General features: G+C 47.8%; 1 pseudogene; it reads right to left on the bottom strand.

Annotated features, from left to right (window-relative positions):
• Window positions 1-8,037: 8,037 nt before the first annotated feature.
• LOC116864051 lies at window positions 8,038-21,731 on the bottom strand (annotated as a pseudogene).
• Between the last annotated feature and the right edge of the window lie 367 nt (window positions 21,732-22,098).

Here is a 22,098-nt window from a genome sequence, read left to right as displayed (position 1 = left end):
GGCCCTCGGACCTTCCAGGGCCTCCCTGTAAATCACCCTGGATGATTTATACAGAGACGCCCAGTCCACTAATCCGGTAAACAGGATAAGCAGGGCCCAGCCGGATTTATGGGCTGCCAGAAGGGCCTTCACTGTGGGAGATGTGTGCACTGTGACCCTTCTCCTGACCGCTGGTCTGGAGTACCCTAATGGGCAGGGGTCAAGTCACCGAGTTCCAGGCCTCACTCTGCTCCCCCAGCTGCTGATGGTGATGTTGGGTTGGTCCCTTTTCCTAGTTGGGTTCCAGGCCCCGCAGGCCCAGGTATTCACAGAGCAGCTGGCGTACAGTCAGCTCGTGGGGAAGCTAAATGAATTATAAATTGGGCCCTGGTGTTCTGTGATGGGGACAAAGGCCCTGGAGTGCAATGGTAGGGCTTATAGGTGCCGGAGCCAGGCTGCCTTGCACTCAAAACCTGGCTCCATCTAAGACTTCCTAACTGTGTGATTCTCTGAGCCATGGTTCCCCCTCTCCATGTAAAGTGACAATATTAGCACATTTTTGTGGAGTTGTTATTATAGTGATAGTATAAGAGAAGGCATAGGGGCACCTGGGTGGCTCAGTAGGTTAAAGCCTCTGCCTTTGGCTCAGGTCATGATCCCAGGGTCTTGGGATCAAGCCCCGCATGGGGCTCTCTGCTCAGCAGGTAGCCTGCTTCTCTCTCTCTCTCTCTCTGCCTGCCTCTCTGCCTACTTGTGATCTCTGTCAAATGAATAAATAAAGTCTTTAAAAAAAAAAAAAAGGAGAAGGCATATAAAGTGATCACCGAGCAGCTGGCACCCAGTGAGGGGCCCATAAGAATTGACAGATCACAATTATTTCACAGATAATGGCGCTGGGGATATATCACAGAGATTCTCGCCCAGAGGGGGCCTGCCCAAGGGTGTGTTGCGGCTTTGGTCAAGCAGAACTAGAAGGAACCTGAGTTCCTCCATGGGCTGCAGATGGGTAATCATGAGGGTTTGGCAGAAAGGAGATAGGACAGACTAAATATTCACATAGCTACGTGACTGGATCTTGAAAATAGAGTAGAAAGAGATAAAGCAAAGAAACAGTAACAATCATATAACTTAAAAATACACATCCACACACACATACAGATGCAATCTCCAATAAAATCTCCATAGTATTTTTTGTAGAAATAGAAAAGTTCATCCTAAAATCCATATCTAATTTCAAAGGACCCCAAATAGCCAAAAGCAATCTGAAAAAGAAAAACAAAGTTGGAGTTCTCATAGTTCCTGATTTTGAACATACGACAAAGCCGCAGGAATCAAAACAATTATGGCATAAAGATAGACATATAAACCAAAGGAATAGAATACAGATTCCAGAAATAAATCCTCACATATATGGTTAACTTATTTTTGACAAGGGGGACCAAGACCATCCCTTGGTAGTCTTTTCAGCAAATGTTGCTGGGAAAACTGGATAGTCCCATGCAATAGAATGAAGTTGGACCCTGACTTCATACCACATATAGAAATTAGCTCAAAATGGATCAAACACCCAAAGGTAACAGCCAAACTCTCAAAACTCTTAGAAGAAAATATAAGGGAAAATCTTTATGACCTTGGATATGGCAGTGATTTCTTAAGTACTACACCAAAAGTACAGGCCACACACAAGAACGATAGATTGGACTTCATCAAAACGAAAACCTTTCGTGCATCAAAGGACACTATCAAGGGAATGGAAAGAAAACCCATAGGATGGGAGAAAATAGTTGTAAATCACATAGCTGATAAGGAATTAATATCCAGAATATATAAGGACTCCTACAAATTAAGAACAAACAGAGACACAAACAACTCAATTAAGAAGTGAGCAAAAAAAAGAAGAAATGGGCAAGTACGTATGCAGGCACTTCTTTCTGATGAAGATGACGAATGGCCAAGACGACCTCTGAAAAGATGCTGAACATCATTAATCACTAGGGAAATGCAAATCAAAACCACAGTGAGATTCCACCTCATACCCACTATTATTAAAGAACACAATAAAATAACCCCCCAAAATAACAAGTGTTGGTGAGGAGATGGAGAAACTGTAACTTTCGTGCATGCTGGTGGGAACGTAAAATGGAGCAGCCGCTGTGGAAGACTGTCAGTTCCTCAGAAAGCTAAACATAGAATCACCCCATGAGCAGCAACCCCACTACTAGATGTAGACCTAAAATAATCACAAACAGGGGCTGAAAGACAGATACCAATGTTCTAGCCACGTTATGCAATAGCCGACACAATGCAAGTGTCTACCAGCAGGTGAGTGGATAAATGACGTGTTGTACATCCGTACAGTGGGGTGTGGCTCACTTGTAGGGAGGGATGAAGTTCTGGTACACAGTACGATAGCTGTGGACCTTGAAAACATTATCCTAAGTGAGATAAACCAGACACAAATGGATAGATGCTGTATGATGTCACTTGGATGAGGTATCTTGAATAGGCAGACTTGTAGAGACAGGAAGCGGAGTGGTGGTTACCAGGGGCTGGAGGAGGGGCATGTGGGGAATTAGCAGTCAATGAGCAGAGTTTCTGTTGGGGTTAGGGAAACGTTCTGGAGATGGGTGGAAGTGATAGTTGCACATCGACGTGAATCTATTTAATGTCACTGAATCATACACTTAAAGATGGTAAACATTAGGGGTGCCTGGGTGGCTCAGTAGGTTGGGTGTCTGCCTTCGGCTCAGGTCATGATCCCAGGGTCCTGGGATGGAGCCCTGTGTCGGGTTCCCTGCTTAGTGGAGAGTCTGCTTCTCCCTCTCCCTCTGCCCTCCTTCATGCTTGTACTCACTCTCTCTCTCTCTCTGTGTTTCTCGAATAAATAAATAAAAGTTTTAAAAAGATGGTAAATGTTATGTTATCTATATTTAATCACTAGAAACACACACACACAAACCAATACACATTTCATTTAAAAAGGTGTGTATGAAACCTGTAGAACACTTGCCTTTGTGTGTGTGTGTGTGTGTGTGTGTGTGTGTAGGATGAGAGGGAAATGAGGTTAAAAGGGAATAGAAAAAATACATATGTAAACTCTCGGCAACAAGGAGCAATGGTGGTTATATGTCATGAACACAGGAGCGAGAGTGGTTAACTCGATGCTTTGAACTTGAGGTCTAAGAAACAACTATGCCAGTTCATCCCAGAGGACAGAACAGTGGGTCATGAGGGGCTAAAACACCAGAAGACAAAGCGATCTTGGTTTGAAATCCATCTTGGTTTGAAATTTTCATCATAAACAGTAAAACAGTAAACATCTAGGGCTGGCATTCATAGAGTGCAGGAAGCCAGATGATCTGGGCTGGAGGGTGACGTGGACCTGCTCGCTTGCTCAGTGTGTTTAGACAGAGTATTGAAGACTTTGATCCAGTTATCTGTTAAGGAAGATGGGTCTAGGAACACTGAGTATCGGGTATAGTGGATTTGTTTTTACACACACCTTCTCTGTCTCTTCCAGGGGCTGTGGTCAGGAAGGCTTCTAGAAAAGTCTAGATGCTTTTCTTCTAAACTTCTAGAAAAGTCTAGAAGCTGTGGTTAATGGCAGGGCACCAGGTCAATAAGGGGTTTAGGCATCTGAGAGGGCAGACACCTATGAGCTACACATATCTTGGTGGGCTTCATGGAGGTGGTGGTGTGGTAGTGGGGCTCATCTTGGCCACGAGGGCAGATGGGAGGTGGACAGGTGGAGAGGAGGGGAAGGAAGAACAAGAATAAACACTTTGAAGCTGGAATAAAAATGACAGATGTGGGCAAAGGAAGGGCAGGAGCAGGAGGAAGGAAGGAAGGAAGGGAAAAAGGGAGGCCGAGGAAGAAGGAAGACGAGGCGGCGGCTCACAGCAGAGGCATGGTCCACAGGGCACCCACCGCCCACCAGGCCCATTTACTCATTCACTGATTTGTTCCCCTATTCATTGTTTCAGCATGCACTGAATCCCTCCTGCATGCCAGACCCTGTGCTGGGGGCCAGGGATGCAGCAGCAAACACCACAGACGCGGCTCCTGTTCTTACGGAGCCCACAGGACCAGGAGACTGACGGAACTGACAAATAAAATGAAATAACAACTTTGATTGTGACCAGTGCTTCGAGGAGAGAAAGGGTGCAGGGGAGACCGGCTTGTTTCGAGGTAACTGGGAAAGGCCTTCAGGGAAGGTGAAGTTCAAGAAAAGGCCTGAAGGATGAGAGCCGTCAGGCTTGTGAAAAGCAGGGAGGGGGAAAACCCTGCCAGGCAGAAGGCTCAGCTGCAGGTCCCCTCTGCGGGCGGAGATCCGGACACACGGAGCTGCAAGATGGCAGCTGCAGGTGCCTCCACCCAGAGACAGCACTGCTCTTTCCTTTGTCCGAATTTTGCTTCCAGAAAAGCCTTCAGGGATCCTTCAGTCTGTTATACAAATGGGGAAACTGAGACCAAGAGAGGGGCTTTCTTAAGGTTATAGTTTGCCCGTGTGGGAACCCAGTTCTCCTTATCCCATTTAGATTCTTTCCTTCTTCCTTCTTTGAAATGCGCATTTTCTCATCTGGATATGGCCTCGAAGGACTCTGGCTTCTCACATCCATTGGGGGACATGCCACAGGGGCCCAGACATGCCACTGGAGCTCATGGACTGAGGATTTGGGGTCAGCTTGGGCTCTATCTGCCAGATAAAAACACAAGATGCACACACATCCTGGGAGTTCATGTGAACCACAATGACATGGAGTTTCCTTGTCTTTTCCTGAAATTTCCACTTTGGCCCTGAAGAGACCTGTGGTTTGACAGTGGGGTAGGGATGGCCAAGAGATCTGTTTTCACTTGACTCAAAGGCCCACAGGGAAAGAGGAACAGCAGGCTTGACAAGTCCTGAAGGGCAGAAGTGGGTCACCAATGGATGAGTATCTCAGGAAGGCAGATTTCAGCCCAACCCCAGAATGCGCTTTCTGACCGCTCACCGTGTCAGCCGTGGAGGCCCATCGCCAGAAGTATTCAAGAGGCCAAATGGCCATCCATTAAGGAGATGCTTGGGACGGGAGGATGAACTTCTGAGATATTATCCAACTTGGGCTCAATGACTATACAGGTTTAGGATTTAGGATCCAACCATAAGATTAACAATATAACTACTAAGGAGTAGTTGAATCCATAACTGAATAAATGATCCCTTTATTCTCATTCTCTATGGTCCTATTTTCTACGGAGTCGCTTGGTTGGCCCCCAAAAGTCATGTCATTAGGCACCCAGGCATGACAGCCCTCACTATGTTATAGTCTCAGAATTGTTCTGGGGCAGGGGCATTGGCTGGCAGCCTCAAGCACTTTCTTTCCCACCACCACGGGAGACCCATGGTGGGTGAACACTGACTGAGTGCTCTGGGCTGGGCCGCCAGACAGGCACTCCCTTCTCACAGCTGTTCTGGAAAGAGGTTCTATTGGTGTCTCTGACTCTAAGAAACTTGGTTCTGTTACTCCTCGTTGTCAGTGTGAGGGGATCCTTTGAATTCTCTCTTGACAGCTGGAGGAGATTTTCATTTGCCCAAATCCAGTTTGAGGTTGAGCACAGGAAGTTCTGGAAGAGCGAGACCTTCCAAGTTCTCTGCTTGTCATGAGGAAACAGAAGAGTCTGGGTGGAGGGCCAAGGAGAAGGCTGATGGGCAGGGTGTCATTTGAGCAGAGCTGAGTGTGAATGTGCGCGTGTGTCTGTGTGTGTGTGTGGGCGCATGCATGCTGGCCGTGCAAGGGGTATCATGTAATTCAATGACACAGTTTCTATTTCCAAAAAAATGGATTCCAGGTCCCTCCAAACACATCCAGAAATCATCTCTGTACTTCCAGATGAAGTAGAATTGACAAATAGCAACCAGAAAAATTGATCAAAGATGGGGTAGGACTCATTTTTTTTCCCCTCTTTCCAAACACTGGCAACAGCTTGCAACACTTGGCTCGGAATGCTGGACCGACAGCAGGCGGGGTTCTAGGAAGCTCTCCCCACCATCTCTGTACCTGCTTCTCTTGCATCTCCTGGGAGCTGAGACTCAGCCCACAGCCCCTGGAGTTGCAGGGAGGGTCGCCTGCCACATTTTCTGGTCCCCAGGTTTGGATAGAACTTCAGCACATTTCTGCTTGATTCTTTTTTTTTTTTTTTTGAAGATTTTATTTATTTATTTGACAGGCAGAGATCACAAGTAGGCAGAGAGGCAGGCAGAGAGAGAGGGGGAAGCAGGCTCCCCGCTGAGCAGAGAGCCCGATGCGGAGCTCGATCCCAGGACCCTGAGATCATGAACTGAGCCAAAGGCAGAGGCTTAACCCACTGAACCATCCAGGCGCCCCTGATTCTTTTGATCAAATTTTTGGAGAGGAGGGGGTCTTTTTTTCCTTCTTTCTTTTTCTTTTTCTTCCTCCTTTTTTTTTTTTTTAAACCTGGAAACAAATTGTAGCTGAGGGAAAAGAGGGGTTGCTTAATTTCAAGGTCCGTTGTGTTTTTCCAAGATTTAGTTCCCTAAAAAGTGGGATAAAACAAATAACTATTTACCACAACGAGGCTTTCTAATTAGCTCCCCTGTGTCCTCCCCTAAATTCAAACCACTTGTCTCCACATAAAATCTCCCGTAGGTACCACCATTAACACCCTTCAGAAGGGCGGGCCAGCCCGCAGCCGGCAGCCCCTAGCTTGTGGGCTGCAAGCCACGAAAAGTGTGGGGCTCAGACAAAGGCGTGTGAAGAAAGTGTGGGATCCCAGCGTTTAAGAAACCTTCTTTGTTGAGGGTGCAAATGTCATTGTACAGTGAGAGAACATCTGGGCCACAGAAATGGGGACTCAAAGGGCCTCAGGCCTAGGTCTGAGAGGTCACTGTAACTTCCACACAGTCTGGCAGAAGATGTCCAGTGCTCACGGAGAAAAGAACCTATTTCCACATTCTTTTGCCCCGGACACCCACTGGATGTTTATACATCCCTGGGAGAGGTTATCTGCATTTGACTTGAGGCAGGCCCAACACCAGGCCTCCGATGGGTGAGCCTGGGAGATGTTGTGAAAGACAGCTGGGAGAGTGTGAGCGCGTGCATGCATGCTGGGGGTTGGGGATTCAGAGGAGGGGATCCGTGGAATCTGGAGACCCAGAATCAGCTCCGTTGTTGGCCCTCCTCCAGCCACCCCTTGCCAATGAATGAAGAGGTTTTCTCCTAGACATGTCAGGGTTTCAAGGGGCCTACCTCTGCCCTTCACTAGTTGTGTGACCTTGAACAAGTCACATCCTTGCCTCAATGGACCCAACTGTGAAAAGCTTATTGGATCATGGACTTGAATCAGTAGTGGTTCTTCAGATTTTGGAGACCTTGGCCTTTTGGGAATCTGATGTCAGAGGTCTCTACGGAAAGGATATTTTACATGTGCATTTACTTACATATTTGGATCTTCTTAGACCCTGAAAGTCCCTAAGGATCCTCTGTAAGACCCGCTGGTGGGATCCTCTAACGCCCTGGGCACCGTGCTTGTACACCATGGGTGCTTAAGAAATGTTTGTGGAATGAATCAGTTCTCCCTTTAGACTCCGACTTCCTACAAATCTGGGATTCTAAGCACCAGGGGTTGATTCCACTCAGGTGCCTTTTGCAGACAGAAACAAAGGTAGAGAGGGAAGACCCTTGTTTGAGAGTTAGAGGCACGTGCGCACACACACACACACACACACACACACACACATTCTGATAGCCAGCCCTCTGCGGCACATCTTTTCTCAAGCACCTACCATGTACTAGGCTGCAAGGACGGGGTAGTGAGCAGCGATGACCCCATCCCCCACTCCCAGAACTCACGGGCTAGCCAGGCCAGACAGAGACCTGTACCGGACCCAGGTGCGCAGCGAGGCCCAGGCAGTTTGCACCCGGGGCCACATTCCAGCTTTCATGGGCCTTGGGCACTTCAGCCTCCCTGCACCTTTCATGGCAGAAGGTCCATCAAAAATTATTTTAAAAGACCACCACATAGGTATCAAGATGAACATAACTCAGTTTGGATTCATTGTTTTATATTCATTTTTTGGTTTGTTTTTTCATCTTGATTTTAAAAGAAAGAGGGACATTTCTGTGGGCCCCTGAATGTATCATGGGCGCCACGTATGGTGTCTCATGGATAGTTAGCCCTTCCCGAAGCTCTGTCTCACCCATCAGATAACACCAAATGGAAGGTTGCCAAGCACGGGTTTTACAACGAGAAGCTGGAAGGTGTCAGAGGAGGAAGAGGCCGTGGAAGATCCTGGAAGAAGACAGCAGTCAAGCAGAGCCCTGGAGGGTGAGCAGGACTGAATGGGAGTAGAAAAGACATTCTGGACCTGGGAGGGAGCAGGGAAGCCAGAGGCCTGGAAGGACGAACACAGGACATGGGTAGGTACGGGGGGGTGACCAAAGTCCCAGCGTCCCTTGACATGGGATTTGGAGGTCATTCAGCATCTTGCTAACAGCCCTACCCCCTTCCGGCACCCCATTTCTCCCATATCCCCTAGTAGAATCTCAGGATATGGAGAGGGATGAGGCCTAGATGACCACCACAACCACCACCATTTATGGGGCACTGAGTAGGGCCAGGCACGTGGAGCACTTTGTCATTATCCCATTTTATAGATGAGAAAACCAAGGTGCAGGGGTGAAGTAACTTGTCTACAGTCAAACAGCCAGAAGACACAGAGCTGGATTCCCACAGAGGGCTCTCACCTCCCACCACTCTCCATGCCAACTCTTGGAGAGGCTGAAGGAGCCCCAAGCAGTCAACCACACATGGGAAACCAGGGCCCAGAGAGGAAACATGATCAGTCTAATGTCCCAGGAGTTTTTCAACAGGATTGAGAATCGAATCCAGGCATTCTGGCTCCATCCAGCTCAGCAGCCCTGTCCGGCAGTCAGAAGGATGGATGTCTTCTGAACGATCGATCACACTGGCACCATGAGGGCTTCCTCATCCTCTCAGCCCCAGAAATCACAAAGCTCGTTTCCACTATGGCCTTGCCCCCTTCCGAGCCAGTTCTTCTGGCCCAGGCTATTCGTGAGGGTTCCTAAAGGCCCAATTTCTGTAAGAGTCAGACTGATACCCCCTTTCTCAAAAGTTGTTACCGGAAAGGGGGATCTTTCTTCTCCTACCCCTACTCCCTGCTCCAGGGGAAGGCTCAGCAAGGACAGAAGAGGCTCCTCTGTGTCCCAAACCCATCCCTCCCATGCATGAAGCACTGGCCTCCCGGGCTGGCTGTGTAGATGCTATCACAGGAATGAGCTGACTCACCTTCGTGACATCTCAGCCCGCTGGGCAGGAACGCTACTCTGGGCGCCACAGTCTTCCAAGGGTATAGACATAGCAAGCAGTCCCACGGTGGGACAGCAGGAGGGCCAGGGGCCTCCATGCCATGCCCCCTGGACTATAGGAACAGGGCTGGGAAGTAAGGGGATATAGAAGCTGTCAGGAAGGGCTTGGCTGAGTGTCCAGGAGAGAAAGGGGGATAAAGGCTCCTCAATGAGAATATCCTGTCTGTTGGCCAAAGTGACAGGGGTTGAGGTCCATTCAATCAGAGACCTCAGCACAGTCAGTGCTGACCAAGGAGGAAATGGGTGGTTCGGGGGGAGCTGAGTTCCCCTGTTCTGAGGGTGTGGAAACAGCGGCCAGCTGGGGACATCGGGAGGAGTTTCAGGTCCCAGGTGGGTGACACAGGGGTTCAGAGTTGTGTGGATTGGAATGCTTTCTGAAGCCCTCTTCTCGTTTTCTGAGGAGGCAACGTGGTTTCATGGAAGGAAATATCATGACCTTAAATATCTGATTTCTACCACTTACTACCTAAAAGTGGCCCTTTACTCTCTGCGACTCAGTTTCTTCTTTTGTAAAATGGGGACAGGACAGTAACAATGACAGAGGCTGTTCTGAGAGTGAGGTAAGATGATGTAGATAAAAGTCCTGGTGATCAATGAGTTTCATTTCCCACTTTACAGGGGAGGAAACAGAGTTTTGGAGCTGTTGTTAAGTGACAGCCACAGTCTAAAGTTAAATGGCTGGTTGGGGCTGTGGCTTCAGAATGGGAAGCCTGGCTTCTTCCAGCACAGTGGGCTGGAATCCCGCTTACTGAGCCCCTTACTCAGCACCCACAACATGCCTTCAGTGGGGTCCCACTGACCAGGTGTTCTATGACCGGGGCAATTATTAGTCTCATGTTACAAATGAGGCTCAAATAATTATGCCTATTATTCAAGCTCTCACAAATAAAGATGCGGCAGAGTCAGGATTCCAATTCAAGTCCAACTCCCAAGTCCATGCTCTTACTAGGGGATGGCAAAATGCAGCCCATGGGCCAAATGCCCCTCACCCTGCCTGTTTTTATAAATAAAGTTTTATTAGAACACAGTCCCACTCACTTACGTATGTTGCCTGTGGCTGCTTTTGAGGTTATAAGGGCAAAGCCGTTGCAAACCAACGATATGTCTTCGAAAACCTGAGCCATTACTATATGGCTATTTACCACAGAAGTTTGCCTAGTTCTTCTCTTAATCACCATTTCTTAAGTCTTTACCTGAGAATTTAAAAAGAGAAAGTACTTCACACCAGGACTCATTCTTAGGCTGGTAAGTTAGTACTCTAACATGAATTCTGGATAGAGATTGAATTACTGCCTGGGGCTGCTTCTACCCCTCTTCCTTCTCTCCGGGACCAGATCTTTGGTCGAGGGGGTGTTGAATAAAACAAAGACAAGGGCATTGTGCTGAGCAGATGAACAACTCCTTGTGCTTTGCATCTGTATATTGTTATATAATTAGGGGATTTTTTTTTATTGTTTTATTTAACATTTTATTCTTTAGAATGATTTTATTTCACTACTTGTTGATATTTAGTTTATTATTAATGCTATTTATTATACCTGTATCAGAACTGTATTTTTTCTCCTTTTAAATATATAATCTATGTTTGAATGTATAATGTCTTCTGTGACTGAACAAGTGAGATTTTTAGCCATAGCCAGGCAGATAATTGATTTTAATATACAGAGATCAAAGAACAGATCCAGTCCAGAAAAAAAGACATGGCAAGGGTGAAGCTGGATGGGAGTCAAGAGACCTTGGTTCTAGACGTTGCTCTGTCTAATCATTTGGATGATTTGAATTTCTCATAAGCCCTCCTGTGCCTCCACTTCCCCTTATATAAAATGGGGCCATTGCACCAGATGATTGCTAATGGTTTTTCCTAGTATGGCATTGTATTCCCACAAAAGCCCACCCAAATAAAGCCTTTGGTGCAGAGGTGCTTAGAGGCAGAGGCTTAACAGAGATGACCTTTAATCCCACAAACGGGCATTCTCTTCTGAACCCAGCAATTCTTTAGGGAGTAAGGAACAGTCTGCGTGCACCAGGCACCTTTCCAATCTTTTCTGGTCTTGTCATGGGATCCAGGACTCTTATCAGAAGAAGGGGGATTTAGGTCTGATGAGGATAGAGTGTCCCTGGTGGGCAGTGGAGGGCCAGCGGACGCCACAGTGGGTCTCCATGATGGGGAGGAGGTGGAAGCCAAAGAAAGCAGGGACTCTGGCCTGTCATCTCTGCTTGTCCTCGAGATGACTCTATCAGAGCACTGGGGAGCAGGACAGGACGGACTTGTCATCACCATTAGGGGTGTGGGTGTCCCCCTCTCTTTCCTGCTAATCCTCATTATGATTACCCTCTCTAGGGCAAGAAAGCAAACCTTTTGGTCTTTATTTCTTACCACTTTTTACAATTTGATAGGCACACACACAAAAAGGAATTTCATTGTTCTTTTAATTTGTATCTATTTGATCACTATAAGAGTGAACCTTTTTTCTTGTTTAGCTATTTGTATTTTTTCTTTGTAAATGAATTTTTTTCTTTGCTAATGAGTTATTTATGGCCTTTGCCTTGATTTTTTTCCTACAGTAATAGTTATCTTTTCACTTTTGATTTTTTTGAAGTTGCATATTTAATAGGTAAATACATCTTTTGTTTTGGTAAGCTCTTACAAAATCAAAAATTGGGTGTAGAAAGAAAATGTTAATAGCTTCCACTTTCTCCTCTGCAATTCTGAACTCCCAGGAAAGCACTGACAATTTACGTTTGCTGGGTAACTGCTATCACTTCTTTAGTATTAGTACAAATTTATTTTCTCTCTCTCTCTCTCTATATATATATATATTTTTAATATGTATTTATTTTTCTTTTTCCTCCTTATAAAAGTAGAAACATTATCTTTTAACCTAAGATCTGTTTTAAAAAAAATTCTACTTTCAAACTGATTCTCAGATTCCTATGCCTCTTTTCTGTTTTGCAAATTCTTTCTTGTTATCTTGACTTTAAGAGTTAAGCAAGAATCTCTGGTCACTTTACAGATTAGAGAAACTGAGTCTCAGGGAGGACATGCGATTTGCCCAGATCGTTCCAGGGCTCAACAGTGGGACAAAAGCCTCAGGACAAGAACCTCCTGATTTTGGAGGGGAGTTCCTTTTCTATGCTGAGTGAATCAGACCTTCTGCCCTTAAAGTCACTCTCCCGAGGTACACAAGCTGGAGTTGGGGGTCCGAGAAAGTGTAAGTACTGAGAAAGTCAAATGAAGGAAGAGAAATTCAAATCAATCCCTAATGTGTTAGGTGAATTTGGGGTGACTTGTTTGTCCTCTCTGGGTTCCCTGGGTTCTCATCTATGAAGTGTTTGGCCTAACCAGAGGATTTCAAACTGTGCTCTTTGGGGCGTTAGGGAGCCCTCGCTAGTTACCATTCCTCAATGGGGCACCTGGGTGGCTCATTGGGTTTGGCCTCTGCCTTCAGCTCAGGTCATGATCCTGGGATCCTGGGATCGAGTCCCATATCGGGCTCCCTGCTCAGCTGGGAATCTGTGTCTCCCTCTCCTCCCTGCTTGTGCTCTCTCTCTCTCCTCTCTTGCTCTCTCAAATAAATAAATAAAATCTTTTTAAAAAAGTGGACACAGGGAGAACATTCAAGGATATCACTGCAGTAGTTTGTGCTGGTGAAAATTTGGAAGCAAATGGACATGTCCACCCGTATGGGATGTGTTACCTGCCTGGGATCACTCATTTGTCATCTCTTTACTCATTCATGGAATAGTTATTATGACTTCAGGGCACTGCTCTAGACATGGGGAATCATCTGTGAACAAAATTGACCAAGTCTCCACCCTCTTGGAGCTTACTTGGAAGGCAGAGCCACCTGGCCATGACCTGCATCCCAGTTAGGGGACATGAGAGAGATCCCTGCATCCCAGTGTGGATGGGTCTCCTCAGGCCATAGGGCTGAGTGGTGGAAGAAGGGATCAAGACCAGAGAGGGCTGATTCCTTTCATATAACCCCCTCCCTTACATTGGCCTGTCTGTGGATGAGACTGTAGATGAAAAGGTGCTGAGGAAGAGTTGGGGGGGGGTATATCCCCAAACGATGGTGTTGTTTCTGGAAAGAGAAATGAGGGTAGCCTGCACTGAGGGTACTTTATCTGTATTTTTAAAGAAGATTTTATTTATTTATTTGACAGACAGAGATCACGAGTAGGCAGAGAGGCAGGCAGAGGGAGAGGGGGAAGCAGGCTCTCCGCTGAGCAGAAAGCCCGATGCCGGCTTGATCCCAGGACCCTGAGATCATGACCTGAGCCGAAGGCAGAGGCCCAACCCACTGAGCCACCCAGGTGCTCCTGTATTTTTTTTTTTTTTTGACCAAGGAAGATATATTCAAGTATTATTTGTGGTTAAACAATACATACATACATATATATATATACATATATACACATATATACACATATATATGTATATATATATATTTTTTTAAGTTTAAAATAAACTTAAGTCCAAAGAGAAAGAAAAGACAAAAAGAAATGTACAAGTTTCAATTTCTCAGAGTCCTTCAAAATATAACATGCTCAGACTCTAGAATCTACCTAAAGCGATGAAGCATCTTGGTTTGGGGATCAGAGATTTTAAATTACACAAACCAATGAATGTTACTGTCTGGATCCAAGGACAAGCTCGCCTCAGCCGGAATCTAGCATGTTCGGCCCCAGCTCGCCCTTTCTCAGTTACTTAGAATCCCCATCTCAGCCTGGCTGGAAGGGAGCACCTCCCCTGAGACTTCTTTCACCAATGAGGGAACATAGGGCCAGGCACTGTGATTTCCTTCTCTTTTAAATTAACTGGATATATTTGACATATAACACTGTGTAAGCTTTAGGTATACAAAATGTTAAGTGATTTCTTGTTTTGCCAAGAACTCAGTTAATGGTAGAGCCCAGATCACGAAGGGGGAAGCAAGCCTGCCTTACCTCCAGATTCTGGGCCCAATGTCCCAGGGGAGGGGACAGAGTGGGAGAGCTGGGGACGCCATCCCCCAGCCTCCCCCTGGAAGCTCCAATGACGATTTCCCGAGTCCCAGTGTCCAGCACTTGCTGAAAGGGAGCCTTGTCGACATGGAAGGAGATCAAGGCAGCCGGGGGAGTGCCGAAACCTACTGTTGGGTCCACATCTCCCAAAGAGATAGGGACACTTGGGACACTGCCCCCACCCCCTCCTCGAGCTCTCTCCATTCAAATTCCACGGGGCTTTGGAATCACTAGACTGTCTCCTGCTCCCAGGAAACCCCAGGCTTCAGTGGAGCCAGGCGACTGGCCATCCATCACCCTTATCTCCTGGCTCTGGCGGCCCCAGGTCCCTGGCCTGGATGGGCCCGGGGGGCCAGGAGGGGTAGGGGAGGGGTGGGGCCTGGGGGGTCCTCGATAACAAGAAAGGCAGCTGTCCCCTGGGGAAGCTTCAAAGTGCCTGGAGCTGAAATTTATGTGCAGACTCGCTCCCATTAGGGGTCAAAGGGCCATTCATCCCACAGATAGTCATTGAGCACCTACTACGTGCCAGGCACTGGGCTCAGGCCCAGAGATTTTGTGGTTTGTAGGTCCAAAGCTAAGCCCCAAGCCTAGCAGATGGCTACAGGGCAACACAAGTGGCTGTTTTTATGGCTGCAGTTGATAGATACAATTGCTCATCTGTGATGCATGTGTTGAGATGCTCTGTGCTGGGCAGTTGCTGGCAGGGGACATAGCATGTAGGCCTGGGGGTGGGGTTTGCAAGAACCCCCCCGCCCCGCCACTTCTCCTCAGCTGAGGACTCAAGGTATGCAAGAGGGGGTCTCTGCACAGGGCCCAGGACAGCCACTGGACTCGACCACTTCTCAAATCCCTTTCTCTCCCAGACTCTAGGGGCCCACATCTGCAGAGCTGAGATCTGCCCTTCTGAGATGCTCTCTGGTAGGTTCCTAGCTCTGTCCTCTGGGCCTTACGCAGACTCTTAAAACCTCAGTGTATTCATGAACAAAATGGGGATAGCAACAGTTCCTGTCCTGGGTTATCCTATCCTATCTTGGGTTATCATGAGGATAAAATGAGAAAAAGATTCTAAAACTCTCGGCATAGATCTGCACAGTTCAGTCTTCAATAAGTGCTAGCCAGTAACAAACAAAATAGTGATAGTCCTGGGAATCAAAACAGGCAACAACAGGGGCGCCTGGGTGGCTCAGTGGGTTAAAGCCTCTGCCTTTGGCTCAGGTCATGATCCCAGGGTTCTGGGATCAAGCCCCGCATGGGGCTCTCTGCTCAGCAGGGAGCCTGCTTCCTCCTCTCTCTCTCTCTCTGCCTGCCTCTCTGCCTACCTGTGATCTCCATTTAAAAAGAAAAGAAAACAAAACAAAACAAAAAAACAGGCAACAACAGCAGCAGGAGGAAGGAGTAAGAAACATATTAAGACCTAAACTTTCTAGGGTGAAAGCCCTTCTCTGTTCTCAGGGAACCTCAGTTTGGCCAGGCAGGGCACACAGGGTTTCCAAGGATGCTTTGTTGCTGCAAAATTCACATCAACAGAAAAGGAAAGGCACGGGGAGTTAGCACACTTCTGCTCCCCACCATGGGGGCAGTATGACCGCAGATGAGCAAGGGGAGGTGGCCCGGGAAGGTTGATAGGTTTCCCAGTGTCGTGGAGCTAGGGTGAGCTGGGCTTCAGCAGATCTTGTCCCCCACCCCTATCCCTGCCAGTGCTGCAGGGGGAGCTCCCCGTGGACATGGTTGTGGGAGAACTGTGCACCCGCTCCCCCAAATGCATACGCTGAAATCCTAACCCCCGGTATCTCAGAAGATGGCCACATCTGGAGACAGTGTCCTTACAGGGGTAATCATGTGAAAATGACAGCATCCTGTAAAACTGGTGTCCTTGCTCCAGGGGAAGATTTGGACAGAGACATGCATGGAGGGAACGCGATATGAAGAGACCAGGGAAAGACGGTCACATACAAGAGATGCCTGGACCACAATCTTCCCTCGCAGCCCTCCAAAGGAGCCAACACTGCCAACACCCTGGTTCTGGACTTTCCAGCCCCAGGACTGTGAGGAAATAAATTCCCGTTTCAGGCGTGCAGGCTGTGGGGACTGAGGGCAGCCCTGTGGGCAGAGTGCGGAGCTCCTCACAGACCCTGTGTATGGGCTAAGTGCCCACGATTCCCCAACGACGTCCTGGGCAGACCGGGGGAATGATGTGAGCAATCCAACCTGTTCTTCCCTAGAACCTGGGATGTTGGACGGAACATGGCAGCCAGCAAGGCCGTGTCTGGCCACCAGGTCAAGGCCTTAGGATTGCTCTTTCTGTTTCCTGTGGCTCTCTGAGCACCGAAAATTCATTTTCTGGGTGCCTTCCTGGGGAAGCTCAATTAACCTCACTCACGTCTGTCCTCTGGGAAGACCTGGCAGGCGCACCCTGGCCTCCCTGGGACGGGGGGTTTGTCAGAGTCTGGGAATTACTGAGCTGGCTGAATCTCTTTCCTCTTCTCTCTGTGATCCTTTTTCTCATCTTTTCCTTCCTTCTTCTCTGGCGTCCCTCTTCCGGGACTATGCTCTGTGGTATCCTCTCCACATCCCACCCCCAGCCTGCTTCCTCCAAGCCCCACTCTTCCCAGTCCACCCTCACTTGGTGGCGCTCAGCAGGAAAAGCTCCCTTGTCCAGAGCCCTAGGCTACCTTGGAGACGGAGGCAGGAAAGTCTAAACTTGCTACTTTGGAGCTGAGAAGAAATTATCCAGAGCTGGTTTCTCCTCCCATGTTCCAGGGAGCCTTGTTCTTGTCCCTGGACTGGATACATTATTATATTTTGCTTTAATTGCATTAAAGCAAATGACTATGCCCCCTGTGGTTTGGATCAGGTTGAGGATCTGATAATCAACCCTGGCACAGTCTAGACAGGAGTCACTTTGAAGCTGTTTTTAGCAGGATGAGAACAAACAATTTTTCCAAAGTGGTCACATTAGACAAACAGGGTGGTGGGTCATCTTTTTGGGAAGGAGCAGGCCCCGGCTCCAGGCTGCTTGCTGATGGACTCCCAGGCCCCTGGGAGGACTGTGGACCGGATTCCCTGGGACACAAAGAACTTAAGTAGAGAGGTCATAGGCTTGGGCCTCCCACAATGTCAAACCTTGTCCAGGTGCCTCTTCCTGGAAGCCCATCCTGACTGACACCACTTGGCTCAGAGCTGAAAGGGAGCAGAGTGCTGGGAGGACACAGTGAGCCTTGGAGATGGAAGAAAGAGGGAAATCACCCAGGGCACTACAAAAGGTGGACTCGCTTGATGCAAAAGTATTCTCTCTTCAGCTGTGTGCTCCGGGCTTCAGTTTTCCTGTGTGAAACGGGATGGCCAGTGCTACCGTGTAGGGCCGAGGGGGGTTTTCTGAGAGTGTAAGCATGTAGAGCATCCACATGGTGCCTGGCATGGGCTCTGCACTCTGCCTGGTGGCCTTTCCCTTACAGGAGCCACAGCTTCCCTCAGCCATTCGCAGAGCCCTCCCTGGTCCCACAGTTCAGACTGATGAAGCTTTGGCTTCTGTGGCAACCAAAGGAACCTGGAGTCCTCAGCCATGCTCTGGCTCCGGCTCCCTGGCCCTGGGAGGGACTCAGTTTTCCCCTGTGTCTGCAGAAGCTCTGACCAAACGGTTTCTAGGATCCCTGGCAGCTCTGACATTAGAACGTCTTGAGCAGGAACCAGAGAGGGGCAGGTCCACGGCAGAAGATTCTGCTTTACCAAATATACCCTGTGCTCCATCCTGCTTGCAGCTCTGGTGGGGGACGGGCAGCACGGGTCTTACCCGGGAGCCGGACAGAAATGCAGACTCTCAGGCTCCGCCCAAGGCACCCGAATCAGAATCTGTATTTTAACAAGATGCCCAGCCCTTGAAAAGCTGTTTTATAGACCATCAGTCTGAAACAAGAATTTGAAAAGGTTTTTATATCTTTAATTTTTGTTTGTATATATTTGAGGAATTGTTAAAAAACTATGAAGATGCCTTTTTTTTTTTTTTTTCAAAACCAGTATAGCTGTTGCAAAAATATTAAAGGAACCCAGCACGGTTCAGGGAAGAAATGATTTATGTAAATCTGGCAAACAGCTTTTTCTCCAGGGAATTGATCTTCCGTGTAAGTCAGGGTTGCCACTTGCCATAGGATCTTTGGCCTCTTCCCAACAAGTGTCTTGCTCACGCCTGATTCCTAAAGGGCTGTGTGTGTGTGTGTGTGTGTGTGTGTGTGTGTGTGACGGTATCTTGCAGCTGACCCAGTGGGCAGGGACTTCAGCAAAGTCAGCAAAACCAGGATGGAAATAAACTGAATTCCTGAGAGCTCTAGGGTAAGCACGAGGAGCACGGGAAACCAGTGCTCAGATAAACTCAAGCAGCGCACATAGTCTGTGGATTAGTCAGCTACCCTGGCTTTCCAGCAGGGCCTGTCTGCTAGAGGGCTTCCTGCCTCTCCCTCCAGCCCAGCCTCCAATGGGGCTGAGTCCTGTTTCTCTTGCTCCATAACGAAAGCCCCAGACACTGGACCATCCACTTCAAGGAACTGATTCCCCAAAAGGGAGCACAATGCTGGCAAAGATCTTTATACAAGAATATACATCATGTACTACTGATAAGAGTGAAAAGCCAGGAAAAAAATCTGAGCATCCAAGAGTAGGGGCCAGAAGTCATGTTGTGATGTATTTTGAGTCCGCAGGCAGTGCCCGGGAGTAGGTCAGCTCTCATGCTCAGGAGTCAGCAGGTCTGGACCTGTGCGATGTTTTCGGCAAGTCATTTGGCCTCTCCAAGCCTCAGCTTCCTCGGCTAGAGAATGGAGGTAATCCTGATACCAAATCCATTTTCTTGTTTTCAGAATTAAATGAGGACATGTGTGGAAAATATCTAACACAGAAGCTGGCACATGGTAAGTGCTTGGTACATGTTGATTTACTGTGCTCCAATTCACATAGAGAAAAATGTCATACATGGACATCCTGCCGTGGAAATATAGATGTAGTATAGTGAAAGCTAAAAAAGCGGATTGTAGGGCACCTGGGTGGTTCAGTTGGTTCAGTGTCTGCCTTCAGCCCATGTCATGATCTCAGGGTCCTGGAATCAAGCCCCATATCAGGCTCCCTGCTCGGCGGGGGTCTGCTTCTCCTTCTCTCTCTGCCCCTCCCCCCAGCTCATGTTCTCTCTCTCTCTCAAATAAATTAAAAAAATCTTCCAAAAAAAGAGCAGATTGTAACTCAGCATGATCCATTTCATAAGCCTATGTGTATGTACTCACATTTAAAATGATGAATTTGGGGTGTCTGGGTGGCTCAGTCAGTTAAGTATCTGACTCTTGATTTCAGCCGAGGTCATGATCTCATGGGGCCCCACGTGGGACTCCACACTGAGCATGGAGCCTGCTCAGGATTTTCTCTCTCCTTCTCCCTGTGCTCCCCTCCCTCTCTCTTTAAAAAATTATATGAATTAATAGCCACATAAGAGAACTGTCATTGTTAAAAGAATAGGAAGCGGTTGGACACCATGTAACCATGTCTCATCTCTCAAACTCACTTCCATCATCTCTGCCTGGGAGCACCAGGGAAAAGCAGAGTTGGACCCGTCTTTGGTAAGGACCATAAAGACAAAACAAAAGTGGTACTAACTAAGTACTTACTAGGAGCGAGGCACCCTCTGGGTGTACTACTAGCCAATTTATTTTTCACAACCACCTATGAAGTGGCTACTATTACTATTCCCATTTTGCAGATGAGGAAGCTGAGGCCCAAAAAGGCTTAGTTGTAATTTGCCTCAGGTCCCAGAGCCAGAAAGCTGTTTAAGGATGGTTTCAAAGCCAGCCTCTTAATTACTATGCTGTGCCACCTCTTAGACATTTCATTTTACAAATAAGGAAACTAACATCTAGAAAAGCAGGGCATCTGGCCCAAGGCCACATGCAAAGCAGGAGCAGAGGAAGAAGTAGGACCAGGGCATCCCAGGGCCCTGGGTAGTTAGCGTTTGCCGTCCTCTGCAGCCAGAGCCTCCGCATAAGTCCAGGCCCTTAGCAAGCAAGGGAGACAACCCATGAAAGGCCTGCACCTTTGCCCCAGAGCACTGAGCCCCGCTTTAAGTCCTGTGTAATTTAAGGCAAATGGAATCCATATGGCTCTGATTCATTTACACTTAAATCTTCAAAATATTGTGTTTTAAGAGCTGTTACTTACAAAGCCTTCAAAACCTGTTAAATAAGATTCAGCTCCCCCATGCCTCCTTCCCACCCCTACCCCCAGTCCAGCCTCCCTCCCCAGCCCCCTTCTCCACTGGGCTCACACCAGCATGTGGCAGGCCTGGAAAGATACTCCCTCAGACTTGGAAACCTGGCTGTGGGCACAAGGAGGCCATTACTAGGATGTCCAGAGCAACACTTTTCTGTGGTCCCCCAGGTTGGAAGACACTGGAACTGTCCACCCATGAGAGAATGGATGAATAATAAATCGTGGCAGATTTACACGATGTGACACCATACAGCAGTGGAAACCAATAAACAAGGTCTACACATGTTGAAACAGACAAGTCTCACAAACACATCGTTGGGAGAAAACACCAAAACAAGTTGCAGATGAAGTCATCACCATGATAGCAGTTACATGAAATTTTCAAACCTTGAAAATTGGGGCGTCAGAGTGGCACAGTCAGTTGAGCACCTGACTCTTGATTTTGGCTCAGGTCATGATCTCAGGGTTGTGGGATCGAGCCCTGGGTCTGGCTCTGCACTCAGCAGGGAGCCTGCTGCAGATTCTCTCTCTCTCTGCCCCTCCCCCCACTTTCTCCTCAATAAATAAATAAATAAAATCTTTTAAAATGCCAAATCATTTTTTATACATATAAACTACTCTGATAAGGTTTATTTTTTAAGCTGGTCATGGGTATGTGAATGTTTGCTACATCACGGATACATTTTTGTATAATCTTGAAAAACCACCTACTCAAATTAAGATTAAAGTTTATACTTAGCATCAGTAAAAGAAAGTTAGCTTGTATATTAGGAAGTCCAAGCCGCTCATTTCATAGAAGGGGGGGAAGGAACTAATTGCAAGTTTGTTAGCTATGGAACACTTACTATTTTACTGGCCGGGCACATGTCATCTCAGTCCCACACTGCTGCTCTGGGGTCGACGTCAATGAGATTTCCATGTCAGGGGTGAGGCAGCTGAGGCTCAGAAGTTTCCTCCAGGTCATGCCGCTCATGAACCATGGGGTCAGAAGACAAACTGCGGCCTTCTGCCTCCCAGCACGCACCCCAGGTCCCATGCTGTGGAGACAGGCATTGTTATTTGGTGCTGACCCCTCATCCTCTGGGTTTGGTTTCATCATTGCCAGCCTGAGGCTCTGAGTAGTCGAGCGACCTGCTAGCGGTGGCTCAGGGAGGTAAATCCACAGAAAGCAGACCAGTGAGCCTCTTGACTCCTTGTCTAGTGCTCTTTCCATACCAGCCCTCTGGGGGTGGGAGAATGTAATCATGTTTACTGATACCTTCCACTTTTTTTTCTTTTAAGATGTTAAGATTTTACTTACGGCTCTCTTGTTTAAGAGAGCACGAGAGAACACAAGAGAGCACGGGGTAGAGGTGGAGGTGGCAGAGGGAGAAGCAGGTTCCCACTCTGTGCAGTTTAGTTACTTCCAAGGGGAATCAAGACCCCAAAGTCACCTTGGCCAGGCTGGGTCACAGAGTTGTACAGGAAGGAAGAACCTGGTGAACCT

This window comes from Lontra canadensis, unplaced genomic scaffold (assembly GCF_010015895.1).
Source record: "Lontra canadensis isolate GAN:19392208 unplaced genomic scaffold, GSC_riverotter_1.0 scaffold5, whole genome shotgun sequence".
Taxonomy (NCBI): Eukaryota; Metazoa; Chordata; class Mammalia; order Carnivora; family Mustelidae; genus Lontra; species Lontra canadensis.
This window is presented reverse-complemented; position numbering and strand designations above follow the sequence as displayed.